Source organism: Hyperolius riggenbachi, chromosome 10 (assembly GCF_040937935.1).
Source record: "Hyperolius riggenbachi isolate aHypRig1 chromosome 10, aHypRig1.pri, whole genome shotgun sequence".
Taxonomy (NCBI): domain Eukaryota; kingdom Metazoa; phylum Chordata; class Amphibia; order Anura; family Hyperoliidae; genus Hyperolius; species Hyperolius riggenbachi.
The window spans coordinates 204,343,225-204,363,152 of record NC_090655.1 but is presented as its reverse complement, the minus strand read 5'-3'; the positions used below and the strand labels follow the sequence as shown (position 1 = coordinate 204,363,152).

At 43.6% G+C, this 19,928-nt stretch overlaps 1 protein-coding gene across 3 annotated transcripts in view; it reads left to right on the top strand.

Annotated features, from left to right (window-relative positions):
• Positions 1-1,730, top strand: part of LOC137536220 (membrane-spanning 4-domains subfamily A member 8-like) — a 69,367-nt gene extending 67,637 nt beyond the window's left edge. For all 3 annotated transcript variants that reach the window (XM_068258333.1, XM_068258332.1, XM_068258331.1), the window contains one exon: positions 984-1,730. The gene's annotated coding sequence lies outside the window, so the exon portion shown is untranslated. The remainder of the gene's footprint in view (positions 1-983) is intronic.
• Positions 1,731-19,928: the final 18,198 nt, after the last annotated feature.

Sequence of the window (19,928 nt, the reverse complement as noted above, 5' to 3'; positions counted from 1 at the left end):
GAGACAAATAAAAGTGCTCCGATTCCACATATCCACCCACCCCCCACCCCCCCACTCCCTCCCAACGCCCAACCACTATCTAATTAAAATAACTAAATGTGCTCCGATTCCTAAAGCCGCCCACTGCCCAACCCCCTAACACCCCCCCCCCCCCATGCCCAGCCACTATTTAATTAAAGTAACTAAAAGTGCTCAGATTCCTAAAGCCGCCCACTGCCCCCCCACCCCCCCCACCCCATGCTCGATCCCCTTGCGTGCAGTGAGATGGGCACCCATACTACTACTTACTGTTATGGCTCTCACCCTGCCCCTCCACTATACAGCTCCGGGCTACTGTTCCCCGTACCAGGGATGCGGCTTGGTGATGTCATCAAGCCGCGTCCCCGGGACGGGGAACAGTAGCCCGAAGCTGTACAGTGGATGAGTAGGGTGCGGCATCAACGCTGGAGAGAGCCATAACAGTGAGTAGTAGTACGGGTGCCCATCTCACTGCACGCAGGGGGATCGAGCGGGGGGAGGGGGGGCAGCAGGCGGCTTAAGGAATCTGAGCACTTTTAGTTACTTTAATTAAATAGTGGCTGGGCACCGGGAGGGAGTGTGTGGGGGCGCAATTAGAATTGGCTGGGCGTCGGGAGGGAATGTGCGGGTGGGGGGAGGATCAGTGGGCTCTGCACATAACTGTCGGGAAAATACCTCACTGATTACTACTCAGTGCTGCATGTTTTCCCCCCTGTGTCGGTAATTTAACAAACATCATTTACAGGCGGGAAAATGTATCAGAATTCAACAAAGGAAAAAAAAGATAACGAATTAGGTATTTTCCTGACTAGTCTTTCTTCATGGCAAACCCCTACCAGAATTGAGCCCAATGTGCCTAAAATAAAATAAATCATTTTTTTACTTAATTAATTAAATGGAAACAGCTTATTAATATTGCACTACAGTAATAAATTATTGTCTTATGTTTATGTTTCTGTTTATAGGTATTAGTGTTTGAGAATTTCATCAGTATATCGTCCACAGCCTTCCCTGTTATTGCCAACAAGTCGCAACCCAAATGAATGTACATGGGAAGTAGTAATGAGAAAATCTGCCACAGCGTCACGGCTGGGATCCACGTGGCACAATATGGCTCCACCAAAAACTGCACAGCTTGTGGTGTGATTCAAAATTGTACCGATACTAAATCTGATTATATTTGACTTATTCATGGTGTTCGTATTTGTATTTTACCCCACCACTGACCTCAGGAAGATGACATTGGCAAAAGCAATGGGAATGAGGAGTACCTTGCATTTAGTTTCTACAGGCAATGCGCAAGAACTGCCAAGGGCTAGATATCATTAGGAATGGTTGGAAATGGTGGTTTCTGATTCCACAGAAATTCCAATTTCTGGCAATGGCAATTACCGCTTACACAGATTTCCAATTTCCATTTTTTTAACCACTTTAGGACCACAGTCTTTCTACCCCTTAAGGACCAGACACTTTTTTTCCATTCAGACCACTGCAGCTTTAACGGTTTATTGCTCGGTCATACAACATACCACCTAAAGGAATTCTACCTCCTTTTCTTGACACTAATACAGTTTTCTTTTGATGCTATTTGATTACTGCTGCAATTTTTAGTTTTTATTATATTCATCAAAAAAGACATGAATTTTGTCAAAAAAATGATTTTTTTAACTTTCTGTGCTGGCATTTTTCAAATAAAGTAAAATTTCTATATACATTTTTTGTCCAAATGTATTGTGCTACATGTATTTGATTAAAAAAAAACATTCAGTGTATATTTATTGGTTTGGGTAAAAGTTATAGCGTTTACGAACTATGGTGCCAAAAGTGAATTTTCCCATTTTGATACATCTCTGACTTTTCTGAACACCTGTCAGGTTTCATGAGGTGCTAAAATTCCAGGATAGTATAAATACCCCCCAAATGACTACATTTTGGAAAGAAGACATCCCAAAGTATTCACTAAGAGACATGGTGAGTTCATAGAAGATTTTATTTTTTGTCACAAGTTAGCGGAAAATGACACTTTGAAATAAAAATAAAACAAACAAAAAAATGTCCATTTCTGCTAACTTGTGACAAAAAAAAAAAAGAAATCTGCCACAGACTCACCATGCCCCTCTCTGAATACTTTGGGGTGTCTACTTTCCAAAATGGGGTCATTTGTGGGGTGTGTTTACTGTCCTGGCATTTTGGGGGTTGCTAAATTGTAACCACCATTGTAAAGCCTAAAGGTGCTCATAGGATGTTGGGCCCCTTACCGCACCGAGGCTGCAAAAAGGTGCCACACATGTGGTATCACCGTACTCAGGAGAAGTAGTATAATGTGTTTTGGGGTGTATATTTACACATACCCATGCCCCCCTGTGGGGGTCATATTCCGACATGTTTAGTGAACAGTGGGTATCAATGCCAAATGCTGCTCTACTCATCTGCAATGAAGTGTTTAGCGTTGGCTAAATGCAATGCCAGCGAAAAGCCCATTTGAACCGGGCCTAACTAGCAAACACTCCTTTCTACTGTCACTTTGATAATAATATGGCACATTCAAATGTAGCTTTTCTAAATATGACAATAATATACAGTAAATGTATATGTTTATAATCAGAACCAGAATCAGAATCAATTTATTTTCGCCAAGTAAGTTTGCACCTCCAAGGAATTTGTCTTGGTAGTTGCTTAACAAACACAAACAAAAACAATACATAGACAGACAGTGTGAATGCTCAGTAGTTGTTCACTGGTGAAGGTTATCCGGGTTGGGTTGCACAAGGCAATGTTGAAAAACAAAAATACATAAAACAAACATAGAAAGACAGAACAAGCTGCCGAGGCTGCCATCTCCAGGCGCCTCCTCCCTGTAAAAAAGAGTAATTTTAATGCATCCTATTTGTTATTATTATTATTATTATTATTATTATTATTATTGTTTCCATTATGACTTGAAAATATTTTTTTTTTCCAAACAGGTGTTGTTTTCTCAATACAAAAGAGAATTTTAACTATTTTAATAAAACATGTCTATTATTCAGATGCAGAACATGACATTGCTACTGGGATTTGCTTCCAGTAGTGGTAAATAAAGCAGATCCTATAGGACCACTATTCTAAAAAAATGTAAAGTTGAAAATACATGTTTACACATACATAAACAATGCACAATTCTCCCACAGCAAGATGCACTTTACTTTATGCACAAAGTACTTTATCTTATTGATCTAATATGTTTTGGACTAGTCTATCTCTTCATGAGGGGTTCTCAATGTTTTGTCTATTCTTCATAAAAACACTCCCTGGAAACAGTCTATAAAAAATGCCGGATGGCCAGACTGCTTGTTTGAAAACTACCGTATTGTTTGGACCATAAGATGCACTTTTTCTGCCCCAAAAGTGGGGAGAAAAGGTCAGTGTGTCTGTATGTGAATTTCTCCCCCTTGAATTTAGTGTGCACATATGGATGTTGCTAAATAGCAGAGGTGGATTAAGGCCAAATGCTTCCTGGGCTGGAGTTAAAGGAACACTATCGATTTACATATTTTTTTCAATTAAGATAGGGATTGTTTGGGAAGTGCTGCTAAGTACTGGTGTATACATTTCACTGGAAACCAAAACTGAATGCAGGATGAGCCATGAGGAGAGGGGAAATCCCCCTCACACTTGATCAGTTAACCCTGTGTGTAACTCTGTGTGTGAGAGAGAGAAAGCTCAGAACAGCTGCAGCTTCTGTGTCCTGTGTTTCTGACTGAAGTGTCTGAAGAGAGCAGAGGAAACTTGTTATAAACATTTGTAATTGTCACAGCTTTTCATACTGTTTTTGCTATCTTAGAAAAATACTCTGTAGTCTGATATGCAACACTGGATGTGCATTGAAGCAGACACCCCTTCTGCAATTGATTTGTCCCAATATAGCTAAATCCTACACTCAATAAATTAAAGCTTTTGCCTCTGATATTTAACATGAAAAGCAGCAAAATGTTTACACAGCTACTTAGACATTATTTGTACATTGTCATTTTAGAACACTTGGGCATTGATAGTATTCCTTTAACCTCTGAAATTTATGTCTCTGTTAAACAGAATGGGTATCCATGTAACTCCATGAAAAGTTGGGCCATACAAAACTGGACTCTGCGCTTGGTGCAGACTATGACCAGCTCACCCCTTGGGGTACATATACCATGTGTTGAGAGCCTAGGATCTACACCAATAGGGCATTCGATAGCAAATTCATATACAATATTCCTACTTTGATTTATTTGAATTTGCCACAGAGGATTGTCATTGGCTTAGAAGAATCAACTAATGAGAAGGCTTGGTAGGCAATTCAGATATACTGATGCCAGGGTTGCTGGTCAGTTGCGCTGGGGATTGTAGCAAGTCTTAGTGATGAGCACAAATTTCGCTTAATCATAATTGTGCATCAAGATTTATTTTTAATGCAAAATCGTAATGCAAACTGTTGTGGAAAAAACGTAATTAATTTCATCTGTAATCATAATCAAGAACCGTAATTTCGCATTTTCATGTAATTTTGTGCCGACTTTAGTGGTTACGGTAATGGCAAAGCTCCCATACATGCTATTGTCACCAAATTGCTACATATACGTTAATATATTAAGCCATTAGGTGACAATAGCATGTAAGGGGGCTTTGCTATTAGCCACTGAAGTTGACACAAAATTATGGCAAAATTACTAGAAATTATGAATGAATTACACAAAAATTGAAAAAAAAATTGAAAAAAATTGAATTTTTAGCCAATTTTGAATAATTAGCCAATTACAATCATCCCTAGCCAGTATAGACAGAAAAAAAAAACTTGGGCAAAAAATGGTGAGGAAGAACCATAATTTTATTGATCCAAATAAACAAAATTCTCATATATTGCAATGCGTTTCTCGGGACCAGATTCCTGCTTCTTCAGGCATATAAAGTGAGTAAAATCCTCAATGAGCCATAGCAGAGCCTAGTCTTTATATGTCTAAAGACACAGGAAGATAGTTGCAACTATAAGAGTTTTGTTCATTTGGCTCGATAAGATTACGGTTCTTAACCTTACCATTGAGTGTTTATGTTTACCTTTACCTGTTTTTTTTTAAAACTGTTTTTAACCACTTAAAGGGAACCTTAACTGAACGGGGGGTAAAGAGTTTCACTTACCTGGGGCTATTACCAGCCCACTGCAGCAGTCCTGTGACCTCAGAGCCGCTCTGGAATCCTCCGGTCCCCTGCTGTCACTTAGTTTCATTTTTGACGACTCACCAGTCAGCCGGCCGCCATGCGTATTATTGGACGCATTCCCTACTGCAATTAGCGCTGTTGCGGACTGCAACGCATACAAAAATACGCATTGCCACATATCTACGCATGCGGAATGCGGCAACGCGTATTTTTGTACGCGTTGCGGTCCGCAACAGCGCTAATTGCAGTAGGGAATGCGTCCAATAATACGCATGGCGGCCGGCCGACTGGTGAGTCGTCAAAGACGAAACTAAGTGACAGCGGGGGTCCGGAGGATTCCAGAGCGGCTCCGAGGGCACAGGAGTGCTGCAGGGGGCTGGTAATAGCCCCAGGTAAGTGAAACTCTTTACCCCCCCTCCCCCCCGTTCAGTTAAGGTTCCCTTTAAGGACCATAGGATTACACCCACCTAGTGACCAGGCTATTTTTTACAATATAGGCCACTGCAGGTTTAAGGCCTCGCTGCAGGGCCGTACAACTCAGCACACAAGTGATCCCACCCTCCTTTTCTGCCCACCAACAGAGCTTTCTGTTGGTGGAAGCGAATCAGTGCAGGGATGTTTATTTTTTTTTATACAAATATTTATTTGTTTTTCTTAAAATAAATGTATCCATTTTTTTTTATTTATTTTATTGCAGCACCTCCTTCCCTCGCCTAGCCAGCCTATGACAGTGATCGGCTGTCATAGGCCTCAGTCAATGAGAGCTGATTGCTCTCCTGCGTCCCAGGAGGACAGCCCTATCACATGGCTGTCCCCAGTACAGCGCTGCCGTAGATCTCAGCACTGTACAGACTAAATAACAGTCTGCTAGCGGCGATCGCCGCTGGGAGACTGATGGAGGAGCGGAGCTCCGTCATCCAAGCGGAGATGCGCATGCATCGGAGCGCTCAATCTCCTGCAAATCCCTGCCCCAGGACTTATCTCCGCCCCAGGACTGATTGGTGTTAGGCGGTCCTGGGGCTGCAGTCACGATCATGCCCATCGGCGTGACGCAGTCGGCAAGTAATGAATAATGTATTTTTACTGAGGCACCTCTGAACCACGTACATAATCATAGCACATACAGCTCCTCATTAAATTACCTATACCTCCTGCTGGGTACTGGAGTTCGGAAAACACCTTGTTGTTATTTAACAGTGGGACAAAGTACTTAAAGGGAAGGTCCAAGCAAAATAAAAAAATAGAGTTTCACTTACCTGGGGCTTCTACCAGCCCCATGCAGCCATCCTGTGCCCTTGTAGTCACTCACTGCTGCTCCAGTCCCCCGCTGGCAGCTTGCCGACCTCGGAGGAGAGCGGGCCGCATTGCGTACATTTTTATGCATTCCCACTAGTGCAAGAACATGCATTTAACCAGTAATGCGTAAAAATGTATGTGTTAATGTGTAAAAATGTACGCAATGCGGCCCGCCGAACTCCGAGGTCGGCAAGCTGCCAGCGGGGGACTGGAGCAGCAGTGAGTGACTACGAGGGCACAGGATGGCTGCATGGGGCTGGTAGAAGCCCCAGGTAAGTGAAATTCATTTTTTTATTTTGCTTGAACCTTCCCTTTAACCAGTTCACCACCGAAGGGTTTTCCCCTTAAGGACCAGAGCAATTTTCACCTTTCAGCGCTCCTCCAAATCACTCGCCAATAAATGTATCACTACTTATCACAATAAAATGATCTATATCTTGTTTTTTTCACCACCAATTAGACTTTCTTTGAGTGGTACATGTTGCTAAGATTTATTTTATTGTAAATGCATTTTAACCGGAATAATAAGAAAAACATTGAAACAAAAATAATTATTTCTCAGTTTTTGGCCATTACAGTTAAAAAAAACCAAAAAAAATGCTACGGTGGATAAATAATAATACGAACATTTGTATAGCGCTTTCCTCTTGTCAGACTCAAAGCGCTCAAGAGCTGCAGCTACAGAACTGTTCTGTTCTGAACTCTGGATTTGAACACTATTCAAAGCCACATGTTTTATTTGCCCTTTTGTCCCAGTTATTACAAAGTTTATTATGTCCATAGTACAATGTATGGTGACAATATTTTATTTGGAAATAAAGCTGTACTTTTTCAGTTTTGTGTCAGTCACTAATTATAAGTCGTTACTTGCAAAATGAATAGTAATATACCCCCATGACATACATATTAAAAAAATATGACATACATATTAAAAATAGTTGAGTCCATAAGATAACTATATTATAAATATATATATATATATATATATATATATATATATATATATATGTGTGTGTGTATATATATATATATATACATATATATATACAGTACACATACATATATATATATATATATATATATATATATACAGTATATATATATATATATATATACACACACACACACACACATACTTATACTGTATATATATATATGTATATATATATATATATATATATATATATATATAAATAATATATGGGCAGTGCTGCCCATAATTATTCATACCCCTGGCAAACTTTGACTTAAAGAGACTCAGAGCTGAATAATTATACAAAATGTATACATAATATAGGGCAGTAACAGGGCGCTCTACAGTATGTTACAAGTATAGTGCTAGCATTTATAATACAATTGATAGTTATTATACAGTACAATTGATAATCATTTGTAAAATGTCCCTGTTAAAAAATGGGTATAAAAGTCCCACAACTTTTCTTCCAGCCTTCCCAAGGATGAACTTCACACTTTTCCTGACATGTGTAATTACAATATATGCTTACCAGAAATGACAGCTGCCCTTCTCAGGATCATCCCAAAGCACTTTTGGCCCAGCCAGCAATCCCTCGGTATTTCAATGTCCTTTCCTCTCCCCTGGTCGCTCCAACCATAAGAGACAAGAAAAAACCTCCAATAGTCAGGGCCGGATTACCGACCAGGCAACAAAAGCAGTCGCTTGGGGCCCCATTCAGAGTCAAAGGGGCCCCATCAGCACATAAACCAGCCCTCGCCATCCTGTCAGCGGTGGCTGGATGGTATAATGGTTAAAGGGACTGAGCAGTGTAGTAACTATGGAAAGATGCATATCATTTTAAAGCTCTCTTTCTCCTCTTTCCAATGATATATAAACCGCCGCCCTATGCCTTTTTAGTTTTCACTATTTTCACGATCAAAATCGCGGCCACAGCGAAAACTAAAAGGCGTAGGGTGGCAGTTTATCTATCATTGGAAAGAGGAGAAAGAGAGCTTCAAAATGATATGCATCTTTCCCTAGTTACATTGTATTACACAGGACGACTTTTCTCCAAAGTCAGCAGCTCGATTCAGCACAATGCAATGAAATATAAGGAACCCAGGGGGATATAATTACAAACATCATGCTGGTAGGTGTGAGGATGTAATTAATTAGTTGTGGGTATGCTTAAAGGCACACACACAGGCACTGCTCGGATTCCCTTTAAGGGCTCTGACACAGGAGACCAGGGTTCGAATCTCGGCTCTGCCTGTTCAGTAAGCCAACACCTATTAGGAGACCTTAGGCAAGTCTCTCTAACACTGCTACTGCCTATAGGGCGCGTCCTAGTGGCTGCAGCTCTGGAGCTTTGAGTCCGCCAGGAGAAAAGCGCGATATAAATGTTATTTGTCTTGTCTTGTCAAATGATGCCGTGTGCTACTGATTGTCTTCAGAGCCAGGCTCTCCTCCTAGGTCCCCCTCCTGCTACTGTGCGCTCTGCCGCTGCCCACTTCTCCCTCCCTTCCCACAGAGAACTACAGCTGCAGCAAGAATGATAGCAGCAGATGGCAAACGCTCACTCACCTATCCATGATCCAAGCGATAGAGATCCCGTCATCTGAAACCCATCTGTCTCTTCTACAGTGCAGCCGCTCGCTCTGAACTTCCTGATTCTCAGATCAGACAGGAAGTAGGAAGTAGTAATAGTAGTAGTAACAGAGCGGCAGCACTCTAGAGGAGACATATGGGCTCCGGATGACGGGACCTCTATTGCTTGGATCGCAATAGGTGAATGTGAGTCATCTGGTGCTGTCATTCTCCCCCGCTGCGGCTGCCTTCTCTGCTGGACTATCGTATTCACTGGGATGGAAGCTGCATGGTGGCTGTCTAGTTTGGGAGGAAATCGGTTGTTCGGTGGTGGGGGTGGTTATATATTTCTGTCTGGGGAACGGCTTCCGGTTTGGCGGTGTCCAGAGCTTTCTGCTATTGCCAGGCTGGAGATGCAGGGGGAAAGTGCTGCTGCTGTGATATCTGGCGCCCTCTTCACAGGGGTGCCCCAGCCCCTGAGTGCAAATGTCCCAGCCATTCATCTCTCACTCTGCATTTTGCCGCTGCTATTCCCTGCATTGTGCACCCACAGAGGAAAGCGGGCTGTTGCCCATAGCAACCAGTAGCTCGGCTGCCCCAGTGTGTGCGGCATGTTGCTGTGCAGCTGCATCTTCTGATTCTATTACGACATGATGGGGGGGGGGGGGGGGGCCCAAATCAGTTATTTTGCTTAGGGCTCCATTTAGCTTTAATCCGGCTCTGCCAATAGTGTAACACTGTATGGTAAGGTCAATAAACTTCACCAGTGCTCCCAATTCTCACATCAGCACCAGTGCTCCATCACCAGAGATCAATAAAGCCTCTCACCGTATAGCCTGGCTGAACCAGCACAGACCAGCAGCAATCACTTTGTAGATGACATCAATCTTGTTCCGTTTAGTGACATTAATCCCAGGGCTCAAACAAGGCCAGGCATAGTGTAAAACCTTCTTTATTAAAAAGTGTTAAAAAGTAGTGCACTCACAATTTAGCAGAATCAATTGCACATAACAAAAATCAGTTGAGCTCGTTCAGCGTCCCTCGCTCCTTAGGCCACGCCCAACTAGTTTCGTCCTATGACTCATCAGGGGCTAGGGCCATTCAGAGCGAGGAGACGCTATATACTCCCTCCCACCCATCACATGATCAACAGCGTACACGGGGTTTTGCATGATTCACTCACGGCTTCCTGAATAACCATAATTGGCTAATAGCACCCTCAATACCTATGTAATCAGTAGCGGCTACATGATTGGTTGTATCCTACCTCCGTTTACCAGAGTCTTAGTGTTCCCGCCGAGCTACGGCCATTACTCGTATCCGGACTACATTACCCATAACTCCCCTCTTGCTACAGCTTACTTTCTCAAATAGTTGCTTAGATCTCCCTTTCTCTCTACCTAGACAGTCTTTGCTAAGTGTCAGACGTTGCTTACCATCATATGAATTCCTTTTCTTTTCCCCCACAATAAACGCTATGCGCCCAAAACGGACTACATTTCCCAGAAGCCCTCTCATCTCCTCCCGTATCTTCTATGGAAACACAGGTTGATTGCCGCTTCCACATACTAAGAAAGCTTGTTGTTTCTATTAACCCCTCCAAGTCTACACACTTCTCACTCCACTAGAATACTGCGCAAACCACCGGTCCCCCAAAATGTATCAAAATTCATAAGAATTATAAAATTTATATAAAATTGTAATAAAATATAATCAAGGTTTATGGGATAATAAATTTAAACTGTTTCCATTTGCATGAGCTGCTCATGAATTATGCATAGCCCCCCTTTTTTTTTATAAATTATTTTATATATATACAAGGTACAGTATACATATCACTCCCATACTTCCATAGACATCCCCCTTAATAATAGCAGCAATTAACCATAATATTAGAAAGCAATTGTCCATCAAATCAGCTACATTTATAATCATATTGCCACAAATCCACAAAGCTTACACCTCTCAGCTCCATCTAGTGGTTACCATCCCAACACACATTGCAGACAGTATACGGATGGAGCTGTAGTGCATACAGCCACAACACCACGATCTTAATCATCAGCTATAAAGCAGTTAATGTCTAGCTCTACATTCAACCCACCCGGCACCATCGTTTGTAAATCATATATCCACCTCGTTTCCATTGCTGAGATTTCTCTAATCTTATGGCATCCTCTCCATTTCGTTGTAAGTTTTTGTACTCCACAGAATTTTAATAATGCTGGATTACATTCATGCTTTTCTAAAAAATGCTTTGATACATTGTGTCCCTTGAACCCTCTACTGATATTGGCAATGTGTTCACCTACACGTTTTTTAAAGGTTCTTTTTGTCCGACCCACATACTGCAGCCCACATGGGCACCATAATAGGTATACCACATGTGTGCTGCAGCAGTGAATAAATTCATTGATTTTGTAACTTTTTCCTGTCTGGTTGGACACTATTTCTTTAAACTTCACTCCCTGTGCTATCTCACATGTAGTACATTGCCGACACGGGTAGAACCCCACATTACCCCATGCATCCGTTTTATTGTTGACCCGGGGACCATCCACATATGTCCTGACCAGCCTTTGCTGTAGATTTTGCGCTCGCCTATAAATAAATTTTGGTTGTTGTGGGAGTATTTTTCCCAGAGTAGGATCATTTCTTAACAAACCCCAATGCTTCTTATACATTTTTTCAACCTGTTTGTATTGGGAATTAAATTGCATCAGAACCGCATACTCAAAAGCACTGGACCTGTCTTGATTTTGATGATTGGTGCTCCTAGATACCTGTAAAGGCTTATCCCTTCCCCCCTGCATAACTTCTTCTGATATTGATTCTAGATACTGTCTATTATAACCTTTTTCAACAAACCTTTCTATTAACATTTCTGCCTGCATAATGTGGTCACCTATGTTAAAGCAATTCCTACGTATTCTGCTGAGTTGACCCTTAGGGATATTAGCCATCCAACTTGGATGGTGACAGCTTCGCGTAGGTATGTAAGAGTTCCTGTCAGTTTTTTTGAAGAAGGTTTTACTGCCCAGGGTTCCGTCTCTTTTCATTACCACTATGTTAAGGAAATCAATCTCCTCGGTACTACACTTCATGGTGAGCTCAATCCCCAGGAAAAAGTTACAAAATCAATGAATTTATTCACTGCTGCAGCACACATGTGGTATACCTATTATGGTGCTGCCCATGTGGGCTGCAGTATGTGGGTCGGACAAAAAGAACCCTTAAAAAACGTGTAGGTAAACACATTGCCAATATCAGTAGAGGGTTCAAGGGACACAATGTATCAAAGCATTTTTTAGAAAAGCATGAATGTAATCCAGCATTATTAAAATTCTGTGGAGTACAAAAACTTACAACGAAATGGAGAGGATGCCATAAGATTAGAGAAATCTCACCAATGGAAACGAGGTGGATATATGATTTACAAACGATGGTGCCGGGTGGGTTGAATGTAGAGCTAGACATTAACTGCTTTATAGCTGATGATTAAGATTGTGGTGTTGTGGGCTTGTGGCTGTATGCACTACAGCTCCATCCGTATACTGTCTGCAATGTGTGTTGGGATGGTAACCACTAGATGGAGCTGAGAGGTGTAAGCTTTGTGGATTTGTGGCAATATGATTATAAATGTAGCTGATTTGATGGACAATTGCTTTCTAATATTATGGTTAATTGCTGCTATTATTAAGGGGGATGTCTATGGAAGTATGGGAGTGATATGTATACTGTACCTTGTATATATATAAAATAATTTATAAAAAAAGGGGGGGGGGCTATGCATAATTCATGAGCAGCTCATGCAAATGGAAACAGTTTAAATTTATTATCCCATAAACCTTGATTATATTTTATTACAATTTTATATAAATTTTATAATTCTTATGAATTTTGAATAATTTTGGGGGACCGGTGGGTTGTGCAGTATTCTAGTGGAGTGAGAAGTGTGTAGACTTGGAGGGGTTAATAGAAACAACAAGCTTTCTTAGTATGGGGAAGCGGCAATCAACCTGTGTTTCCATAGAAGATACGGGAGGAGATGAGAGGGCTTCTGGGAAATGTAGTCCGTTTTGGACGCATAGCGTTTATTGTGGGGGAAAGGAAAAGGAATTAATATGATGGTAAGCAACGTCTGACACTTATCAAAGACTGTCTAGGTAGAGAGAAAGGGAGATCTAAGCAACTATTTGAGAAAGTAAGCTGTAGCAAGAGGGGAGTTATGGGTAATGTAGTCCAGATACGAGTAATGGCCGTAGCTCGGCTGGAACACTAGGACTCTGGTAAACGGAGGTAGGATACAACCAATCATGTATCTGCTACTGATTACATAGGTATTGAGGGTGCTATTAGCCAATCATGGTTATTCAGGAAGCCGTGAGTGAATCATGCAAAACCCCGTGTACGCTGTTGATCATGTGATGGGTGGGAGGGAGTATATAGCGTCTCCTCGCTCTGAATGGCCCTAGCCCCTGATGAGTCATAGGACGAAACTAGTTGGACGTGGCCTAAGGAGTGAGGGACGCTGAACGAGCTCAACTGATTTTTGTTATGCGCAATTGATTCTGCTAAATTGTGAGTGCACTACTTTTTAACACTTTTTAATAAAGAAGGTTTTACACTATGTCTGGCCTTGTTTGAGCCCTGGGATTAATGTCACTAAACGGAACAAGGTTGATGTCATCTACAAAGTGATTGCTGCTGGTCTGTGCTGGGTCAGCCAGGCTATACGGTGAGAGGCTTTATTGATCTCTGGTGACGGAACACTGGGTGCTGATGTGAGAATTGGGAGCACTGGTGAAGTTTATTGACCTTACCATACAGTGTTACACTATTGGAGGTTTTTTCTTGTTTCTTATGGTTGGAGCGACCAGGGGAGAGGAAAGGACATTGAAATACCGAGGGATTGCTGGCTGGGCCAAAAGTGCTTTGGGCTGATCCTGAGAAGGGCAGCTGTCATTTCTGGTGAGCGTATATTGTAATTACACATGTCAGGAAAAGTGTGAAGTTCATTCTTGGGAAAGCTGGAAGAAGAGTTGTGGGACTTTTATACCCATTTTTTAACAGGGACATTTTACAAATGATTATCAATTGTACTGTATAATAATTATCTATTGTATTATAAATGCTAGCACTATACTTGTAACATATTTGCTTTTAGAGAGTGACACACACACTCAGTACAGGAGCGATCCAGGTTAAACAGAGTGGCACACAGTTATATAATTATTTGAGGAGCGCACAATCAAGGTTTTGTTGTTTTTAAAATGTATACATACCTGGGGCTTCGTCCAGTCCCATCCACACGGATCACTCCCACGCCGCCTTCCTCAGCGTTCTCCGACATCTGGTCTTGTAACTTTGGCCAGACGCGGACAGTTTTGCACATGCGCAGTGACTCACTCTGACTCTCTGGTGCCTGCCTTAAGCATGCACCTGCACAGTACGGATGGAGCGTACAGCGCTTGCTTAGGCTAACCCCAAATGGTGGAAGTTACGGGACCCGGTGTAGAAGACGGAGAAGGCTGAGGACGGCGGCGTGGGAGAGATTAGTGTTGGGCGAACAGTGTTCGCCACTGTTCGGGTTCTGCAGAACATCACCCTGTTCGGGTGATGTTCGAGTTCGGCCGAACACCTGATGGTCGAACTAAGAGCGCATGGCCGAACGTTCCCCGAACGTTCGGCTAGCGCTGTGATTGGCTGAACGGGTCACGTGGTTCGGACCCGAACGCGCTCTGATTGGCCGAACGGTCACGTGGTTCGGGTAAATAAATACCCGAACCACGTCATATCTCCGCCATTTCTCTGTGGGTTTAGCTTTGGGTAGGCAGGCAGGGTAGTTCGCTCTCCAGCCACGCTAGCCAGGGTCCCCCCAGTCATTGTGTGTCGCTGCTGGGAACAGTAGTACACCGCTCGCTCAGCCACACTATATATAGCATTGTTTACTGCCACTGTGTACCTCGCTCAGCCACACTATATATAGCATTGTGTTTACTGCCACTCTGTGTACACGGCTCAGCCTGACTATATAGCATTGTGTGTACTGCCACTGTGTACCTCGCTCAGCCACGCTATATATAGCATTGTGTTTACTGCCACTCTGTGTACACGGCTCAGCCAGACTATATAGCATTGTGTGTACTGCCACTGTGTACCTCGCTCAGCCACGCTATATATAGCATTGTGTTTACTGCCACTCTGTGTACACCGTTCAGCCAGACTATATAGCATTGTGTGTACTGCCGCTCTGTGTACACGGCTCAGCCAGACTATATAGCATTGTGTTTACTGCCACTCTGTGTACACCGCTCAGCCAGACTATATAGCATTGTGTGTACTGCCACTCTGTGTACACGGCTCAGCCAGACTATATAGCATTGTGTGTACTGCCACTCTGTGTACACCGCTCAGCCAGACTATATAGCATTGTTTACTGCCACTCTGTGTACATGGCTCAGCCAGACTATATAGCATTGTTTACTGCCACTCTGTGTACACCGCTCAGCCAGACTATATAGCATTGTGTGTACTGCCACTCTGTGTACACCGCTCAGCCAGACTATATAGCATTGCGTACTCTGCCAGTCAGTGTGTATATTGCTGGGATCAGTAATACTCCACTCACCGCCAACCACTATATGAGCGCACCATGAGTTCCTCAGAGACCTCCGCTGTGAGCAGCACTCCCAACAACAGCAACAGCCAACGCCCCACGCAAGCTATAACATCCACCCCAGCAGCCAGTGGTCAGCAGCAGCCCTCCCCGGAGGAGAACGTTGTGTCCATCGGTCCGTCGCCAGAGCGATTAATGAGGGCTGCCATTGAGGAGATGATGGGGCCTGATGTGGAGGAGGAGGTCTGGCTCAGGCCAGCATCCCAAGTTAATGTTGAGGACGATGAGGGGTCTGTGTCTGGGGATGTTGGGGTGGCAGAGGTGGTGGGTGGGTCAGACTCAGGAGAAGAGTTGTATGATGAGGATGATGATCGGGACCATCTGTATGTGCCTCAGAGTCCGACCCCGGAAAACATGTTGTATCGTGTGTTTAGGTACTAAAATTTGCGTTCCCACTTCCCAGTACTGCCCGCAGTGCCCGGGTCCACGGATCCATATAATTTTTTGGGCAGCACTATCAAACTGTGGTACTATGAGTGAGTTGCCATGGTCCTTCTGTGCTGCCTGTCACACTCACCGTCTGTCTGCAGATGGATTGTTCAACACAGCTACGCCATCTGACATGTAGTCCTGGACCTTGACCATCTTCTCCAGGCGATTGGTGTTGGAGGACGTGGAACTGCCCGATTGCTGTTCTGTGGGCTGCTGCATGGGTGTCAGAAAATGTTCCCACTCCAAGGACACTGCCAATACCATTCCCTTTTCGGCACTAGCAGCAGCTTGTGTTCTTTGCTGCCCTCCTGGTCCTCCTGGGTTTGCTGAAGTCAGTCTGTCGGCGTACAACTGGCTAGAGAAGGAGGAGGATGTCAATCTCCTCTCTAAAGTCTCCATCCTCAAGGGCCTGCTGGAATTGTTCCATTTTTGACCTGTCTGACACTTTCTTCAATCAGTTTTTTAACATTGTGTTTGTATAAACTGGGTATAAACCCAGTAATTGGTGTTGTCCAGATTCCAGAATAATGAATAATAATGAATAGTGAATAATGCGCGGGCTGCGTTCAATGCAGTCTAGAATGAATTGAGCCATGTGTGCCATAGAGTCCTGCCAGACTCCTCTGTCTTCATGTTCTTGTGAGCGTTGTGATTGTTGTGATGCACCATATTCGTCACCAGCATCACTTTCTTCCTCTTCTGCTGTCCATTCCCGCTAAATTGTGGAAGTCCAACGTGCACCGCTCTGTCCCTCGGCAGTGGGGGCATCCAATTCCTGCTCCAACTCCAGCTGTTCCTCGTCCTGTTCTTTGTCATAGCTGGGACCAGCGTTTCCTGAGGCAGGTTGCCTGATGTTGGTATCATCATGCTGATCGTTTTCATCTTCAGAATCCCCCACTTGCATCATGCCAGCGGTTTCCATCTTCAACATTGATTTCTTCAGTAAACACAGCAGTGGTATTGTAATGCTGACTGTAGAGTTGTCACTGCTCAGTCACGCAACGTGGATTGCTCAAAATTTTGGAGGACTTGGCAGAGATCCAACATGGTGGCCCAATCAGATCCACAGAAGCTTGGTAGCTAGCTGCTGGAATGCGCCTTGGCACTGCGCAAAAGCGTGCTAGCATGTGCAGCGTAGAATTCCAGCGCGTAGGGAGGGACATCACCCAGCGAGCGATGGTGCGCTAGATTAAAGCGCTCCTGCATCTCTTGGTGAGTCCTTCAGAAGCGGTACTGGACTTTTAACAATGTTTTTTTTTTTTTCCTTCAACAGAAGATCTGCCACGTTGGAGTGAGGAGGACGCCGCCGACCCCGACACCAAGCTGAACCCCGGCGAACTCCAAGCAGAGGATCTTCAGGAACCCTCAAGGCTTGCAGTGGAGCTCCCCAGAACAACCTCTCAGTTGTCACTTTGTCATTGGTGACTTTGTCACTTTGTCATTTTGTCACTTGTCACTTTGTCACTTGTCAGTTTGTCACTTGTCACTTTGTCATTTTGTCACTTGTCACTTTGTCACTTGTCACTTGTCACTTGTCACTTTGTCATTTTGTCACTTTGTCACTTTGTCACTTTGTCACTGGTCACTTTGTCACTGGTCACTTTGTCACTTTTCACTTGGTCACTTGTCACTTGGTCACTTGGTCACTTGTCCAGATGATCTCGGTACACCTCCTGCGATTCAAATTCCTGCACACATTGCTCTGGGATTTGGGTGTGATGAATGATGCATCTAACTGGCCACCGGAGGCAATTAAGGCCTTCAAAACATTGAAAGCAGCTTTCTGTTCCGCCCCCATTTTGCGTCATGTTGAGTTGTTGACGTCATGTTCATCCTCGGCCTCGCCTTGCATTTCAGTGCGAGGTGCATTTTCCACAGAAAAAGGTTGTGAATCCGGGCACAACATTTGTGGCTGTTCCATTGACCTTTCACAGGTAGAAGTTTGTGGGGGTGGGAATAGCTCCTCCGAATAGCCCATTGTGTCCTGAAAACTACTCATTGCATTGCTTTGCGCACACATTTTTTTGTCCTCATGCAAGGCCTGAGTTACACCTGAAAGCGTGGCCTTCTCCTCCTGCACCTCCTCCTGTTCCATCACGTCTGCTGCTGCTGGGTTAGCGTTGACGCCCGGTCCCTGTTTATTGAACCTCTTATCTTTATTACATTTATGACTGCATGGCGGTAAAAAGCATGCTATCCGCACGCTTCTTGTCCTCATGCAAGGCCTGGGTTGTTGTGTCTCAAAAAGCATGGCCTTCTCCTCCTGCGCCTGCTCCTGTTCCATCACGTGTGCTGCTGCTGGTGCTGGGTTAGCGTTACCGGTCCCTTTTCCTGGAACCTCTTCTCTGTATTACATTTATGACTGCATGGCGACAAAAAGCATGTTACCTGTGCAAAGAAACATGACATTTTCCACATTTAAAAGACAGTTTTTCCTTTGAAACTTTACAATCAATTTTCTCAAAAACTATAAGCTCTTTTTCAAATTTTTTTTTCCTCTTGTACCCACTCCCAAGGTGCACATACCCTGCTAATTTGGGGTATGTAGCATGTAAGGAAGCTTTACAAAGCACGAAAAGTTCGGGTCCCCATTGACTTCCATTATGTTCGGAGTTCGGCGCGAACACCCAAACATCGCGGCGATGTTCGGCGAACGTTCGCGAACCCGAACATCTAGGTGTTCGCCCAACACTAGGAGAGATCTGTGCGGATGGGGCTGGAGGAAGCCCCAGGTATGTATAAATCTTGTAAAATTATTCAGCTCTGAGTCTTTTTAAAGTTACTTTTATTCAACCAGCAAGCAATTTTTTGACTGGAAATGACATAGGTGTCTCCTAAAAGATAATAAGACGCTGTACAAGAGGCATTATTGTGGGGAAAAAACATTTCTCAGGTTTTATTTACATTTGAGCAAAAAGTTTCCAATTCAAAACTATTCATACCCTTCACAAACTGTCACAGTCTGCGGGAAAATCCAAAGTTCTATACCATTCCAAATAGTCCAAGCTGTTCTAGAGCATTCTAATTACCTTGATTAATTGGGAACAGCTGTTTTAATCAACTCAGCAGGTGAAAAACAGCAGCTTTATGCAGGTAGTTTGTGGACAGTCATGGCTAAGACAAAGGAGCTCAGTGAGGACCAGCGGCTGTACATTGTGGCTGCTCACAAGTCAGGAAAGGGCTACAAGGCCATTTCTAAATGTTTTCAAGTTCCAGTGGCTACAGTGCAAAGTATTATTTAAAAAAAATACAAGATGTTCTGCACTGTGGAAAATCTCAGAGTATGTGGTTGGAAGCCAAAAGTGACACCTGTGCTGGCCAGGAGGATAGTGAGAGGTGAAAAAAAATCCAAGGATCACCACCAAGGCCATCCTGGTGCATCTGGGCTCTGCTGTACATTGCACACTGCTGGGTTCCACGGATGCAGAACAAGGAGGATGCCACTTCTCAAGTTAATATCTGTGTAGACAGGGATGGGGTAGGGACAAGACAAAAGGGGAAGAGCGCACTCAATTTCAAAACAATATAGATGACAAGCCTCTCCGTGGAATATTCTCACCTCTATAAGTTGCTGACTCGCCCGTATGGGTTGGTCAGTGTTAGCGCTTTTGTCCCTTTGTGGGCCAGGGACATAGGCTCTGGATACAGTGTTGCCGATCGCCTGCGGTCTCCCTTTGATCGCAGGATAACTCCACCTTGGTACTTCCAAGTGTGGTCTCCAAGCTGGCTGGTACTTGTAGTCCTCCCGGTTTGGGGATAGGTGGTGGTGGAATATGCGGAGTA